General features: G+C 37.6%; 1 long non-coding RNA gene across 2 annotated transcripts; it reads right to left on the reverse strand.

Moving 5' to 3' along the window:
• Positions 1-607: 607 nt before the first annotated feature.
• On the reverse strand, positions 608-4,696 carry LOC307124285. 2 transcript variants are annotated; one of them, XR_013816244.1, is made up of 7 exons: positions 3,372-4,696; positions 2,726-2,799; positions 2,499-2,546; positions 2,333-2,415; positions 1,977-2,182; positions 1,649-1,808; positions 608-1,490 (listed from the first exon to the last, which is right to left on the reverse strand). It is a non-coding gene; the product is annotated as an uncharacterized lncRNA (long non-coding RNA). The 2 variants fall into 2 exon arrangements; XR_013816245.1 differs by lacking the exon at positions 1,649-1,808 and having other exon boundaries at positions 3,372-3,498.
• Between the last annotated feature and the right edge of the window lie 246 nt (positions 4,697-4,942).

Here is a 4,942-nt window from a genome sequence, read left to right on the forward strand (position 1 = left end):
CTTTATCGAAGTGCATTGTAGACATGTACACACCTTAATCTAACTATTAACGTTGTGTAGGAGTTTTCGACGCATTTTGTGACAGGAAACATACACACACACACACCAGGAGTTTTTGTAAGAAAAATAACCATATTTAACACGTTATGAAGTAAAAAAAATCTTGGAATGCAACATGAGTTAATACTTTTATACTGTTTTTGGTAAGTTTTTGCCATAAATACCTGTGACTTTTATTTGTCACATCACTTATATATTAGGCTATAGTCCCAGATAGCAATGAGTCGGCGGACCACCGGCGGTGATCCGGCGGTTGTAGAAGCGTCAGAATTGCGTAATCGCAAACACGTTTGACGGCGCACCGCCGGCGGCAGCCGCTTTTTAAAAGCGGCAGCCGGCTTCCTACCGCCTTCGTTCCGCCGCCGGCCCGCAGGCAAACCGCCGTTCCGCCGCCTTTATACCAGAAGGCGGCCCGGCGGAGGCAAACGCTTTTTTCGAGCGATCTGCCTCCGCTTATTGTGTAATAAATAATATATATTTATTTATTTATTATTCATATTTGTAACATGCAGTTTATGATGGATAATAATTGAACAAACCAGATAAATTCCCATTTGGCATTTTTATTCCACATTTCAAAGTACAGTAACTGTCAATGATACAAGATAATATAAATGAAATACAAATAACAGACAATAAATAAGCTTAAATAGGCCTATAAATAACAATTTTTACTAAAGAACCTGCATGTTTCCAATTAAATTTTGGTTTAAAAAAAAAAACAGCCTTACAAGCAAATTATAACACTACAATATTTGTTAATAACAAAGACGTCAGCTCTGGGATGAAAAGAATTACCATTAAACATTATATCAAATAATGAGGATATTTGGTACCAAAGAATGTGCAGGATACCAAATAAATCGAGGTATAACATCACATTTAACAAGCCATTTCTAACAATAGGATAAATGGTAATAATTTAGAGTAAAGCTCTGGAGAAGAATAGAACAGTAGTAGAACAGACCATTATAACAAGCCTGACTATGGGTTCTCTGGTTTTCCCCGACCTCCAGAATGAGGCAGCGCAAATTGGCTTATCTTCAGTGATTTCTTGTGCGCCTATATAAAGGACAAACAACCTCGCCATCCCATATCCATCCAAGGAGCTGCCTTCAAGGCAGGGTCACAGGGAATAAAAAAAAAAAAAGTAATTTCCACAGTGAACAGTGTGGATTGGGTGAGTGTAGCCTGAAACTTCTGGCTTCTTTAGGGGTCTTGATGTTACTGACTGCAGGATAAAGAAAGGGTTCCAGGTGTCAGTAGTCAGCAGTCAGCCTAGGTGTAAGAGGTCGGCTGTGGGTCCCTCTCAGCTGTGCGGCGTCTTTTTCCGCCTTCATGATCAGATGTTCCTTTCAGGTAACGCATAACGTTAACCTGGACCGCCTCATCAGTGGCATCCTGGGTTGCCGGGTTCTTCCGGATGGCTCCTGTAGAAAATACAGATCTGTCATTCCATTTGAATGACATAAGGCCACACACATCTACTTAAATATATAACAAATTTATATATTTCTATCTATATATCTATCTATCTATCTATCTATCTATCTATATATCTATATATCTATATATCTATATATATTACTTTGAACAATGGTCTTCAGGAACATGTCTCTAAAACATGCTTTATCCCCTACACCAGTCCAGGTTGTATTAATGGAAAGGTGATTAGAGAAGATACTCTGAAGCATTCGCCACACGGTTGTTTTTAGGTCCCTCCCACATTTGATTGCCAAAAACCGAAGCTGAAAATACAAAAAAGTGTTACAAATTACATATCTCTGAAGCTTCTCATACATAAATATAAAAATGTGACAGGCTGTGGATTCAGACTGTAGAATATGCAGTGTACAATCTTAAATTTTACTTTTTAGATTACCCTACAGCATTATAAACAAAATCAGCACACTTACTGGAGCTCTTTATCCTGCCTCAAACTGTTGTCAAGCAACGCCAAATGGGTTGTCGAGGGGGAGTAACAGACCCCCTGGCAGGGAGAACTCTCCAAAAGACACATTGGCACTGAAATGTTGCCGCATAGTGTCCATTTTGTTGTCCATGCTACGCACAACATCGCCAAACTCTCCAAGACGTCGCAGCATTAGGGTCTGATCTGCACCTACAGGGGTTCACAGAATAAAAGAATAAAGCAGTAAGTCCTGGTCCCTCAACTACTAAACTATGACATTTACAACTAGGTCTACTACATGTACAGGTGGCCCCAGTGGGAATTAAACCAACAACCACAGGTGTTGTTTGCAAGTTGTACCTGATTGCCCAGTACGAGCAAACGTCATCAACATTGTTTCACTTCCTTCACCTGCTCTTGAAGTGAGCCGCTGCCATCCGAAGCTACAAAATGAAAGGCATTTGGTAATTTTGGACCTACATCACAGTCAAAGAAGTAAAATTTAAGAAAGAGTGCATGTTCTCACCTGCTCGTGCATTGCTTTCCCTCAGGGCTTGGTTCTCATTCTGGAAATCTACATAAAAAAAAAAATATATATATATATATATAAATAAAACAACAACTAAAGGCACAATTTTCCATACTGTTTAAGTTTCCAACAGCTGCAATTTCCTGTTTGTCCATCTCAACTCCTTTCAATATTCTTCTCCTTATAGCCCAGTAACTAGACATTGTGACTAACAATTTATTTACCTTGAAAGCCGAAACGATTGTCCAACAGTAGGTCTCTTGGATGAAGATAACCGATTGTGCTCTGGTCAAGGTATCTGCAAGAAAATGTGAACAAAACCGCATTGTTAACGTTATACAGAATATACAGTAGCTATGCTGTGGGGGGAAAAACTGGTCAGCCAAATGTGGAACAGTAAAATGTATTCATTCAGTGTAGTGATTCAAGTAAACTGCATTGTCCTCAAACATAAAAAGTACAGCAGTTCAGAGAAATAACTCATAAATCACCTTAAATGCTAGAAGAACAGTAGCAACACAGCACATGTTAGCTAACACTCGCTAAAACTGACCTAGCAGCATGCTTGTTCGGACTAACAAAATAATTTAAATAACATATACATCATTCTGTTTTGTTAGAAAACACCAAAAGTTAAACTTAAGTCTTTCTAGATGTAAAGCTTTGGCTAATTTACCTACAGTAGCTAGATACATTTGAACATGTAGAACATGCTTGAACTCAGTGTGTAAAAAAGGCGAAACAGCACGTGTTAGCTAACACAGTTATATCAGCGTGCGTGTCGGCACAAACAAATTAAAACAACCTACCGGTATATACATCAAAAATGAACATAATATTGTGTTACACAAAAAGGAAACATGTACTTACTTAAACGCTCGTAGTCGAGGATATTTTCTGATCTCCTCTCTTCAAATACTAAAACCGTGTGATAAGTTGCCGGCCGCTGTTGGTAAATCTGTTTCATATGTTTTTCCGGTTTGTTTTCCGTCTTTTTTAGGTATACTGCCCCTCTCGGCCGGTGGAGGTACTTCTCTGTTTGGTTTGGTTTTATTTTTATTTAAATTAGTACATTTATAGACAAGTACAATACAAAAAGTACAATGAGAGAAAAATAAAAATAATAAAGCATTGTGGTACAGTTCCGAATATGTAGAACAAAGAATAACAACAAATGTAACAATGTAGCCTATATAAAATAAATAATAAAAATAAGAATTCTGAGATAGAAAATACTTTATAATATTAAGGCAGTCACATGAAATTGAAAAGCTTTCAGGTTTCTGTTTTTGTAAGCTTTTTGTTTTGCGACCTCATGTTTGAAAGGGTTTCAAAGTATATTGTAAAAATCAGCTTTATAAAAGGTAATATTAGAGGGCTTCTTTTGAGTTATTCTTGTCTTATGAATGTAGAATTTTTCCTAAATAATTAATAATATATTTTTGTTTTTCAGAAAAATATGGGTTTTGAAAACAAAGTAAAATGTCATGAAGTTCTAAGTTCTAATTTTTTGTCATGTCTATTTTAAAGTCAGTCCAAAAAGAAATAGAAAAAGGGCAATACAAAAATAAAAGTGTTCAATATCCTAAAATGAACTTTCAAACTTTCTTAACCCTCCTATTATGCTAAAAAAAAGAAAAAAAAAGTATTACATCCATTATGGGTCAAATTGACCAACACTGTTTAAACACACTCAACATGCAAATAATCAAGTGAAAATTTAAATGTAATTTCCTAAACCTAACCTTATCATGGAATCAAGAGTCAAGAATCTGTTATAAACCCTAATGGCTTTGGAGCAAAAAAAAACTAATATTTGATATAATTCACATATAGGCTAGGCTATTATGATTTTATAATCGCTTCAAATGTGAGAACTAGTTAAAATGCTGTCAGTTCCACTCTATTTCCCAACAAGCCAAACATAGCCAAGTGGCTGGTCGAATATGAGAGTAGAAATCCTTGTATATCAAAGCGGCTTGCCGCCAGCCGGCCGCGGTCCATAAGGCGGAGGCAACCGCCAGAGAAAATGAAGCCGGCGGCCCGCCGGCTAGTCGGCCGCGGCATCTCGCAAGAAATGGGAGTGACGTATTCGGCGGCAAACGTTTCGTCACCGCCAGCGGGACGCACCTATAGCCGACAGCTTAGGGCCGGCGGCAAAAAGAAGCCGTGCCGATATTTTTTGCTATCTGGGGTAGATGTAAGGATGAAACTATCATGTTAAACATGACTTCTGTATCGATAAATTAAACTTGTGCAGGCTACTATTGAAATTGATTTCTGGACATTGTAATGTTACATTTTCTGCAATTAGGCTATTATTGTACATATCGTTGTATTAAAACCCCAACCCCCCATTCCTGTCCCATCCTCTTTTCAAAACAAATTTACGCCACTGCTGAAACCTGTTAAGCCTGTTCTGCTAGAATAATTTTTTTTAT

Source organism: Gobio gobio (assembly GCF_949357685.1).
Source record: "Gobio gobio genome assembly, chromosome: 3".
NCBI classification, from domain to species: domain Eukaryota; kingdom Metazoa; phylum Chordata; class Actinopteri; order Cypriniformes; family Gobionidae; genus Gobio; species Gobio gobio.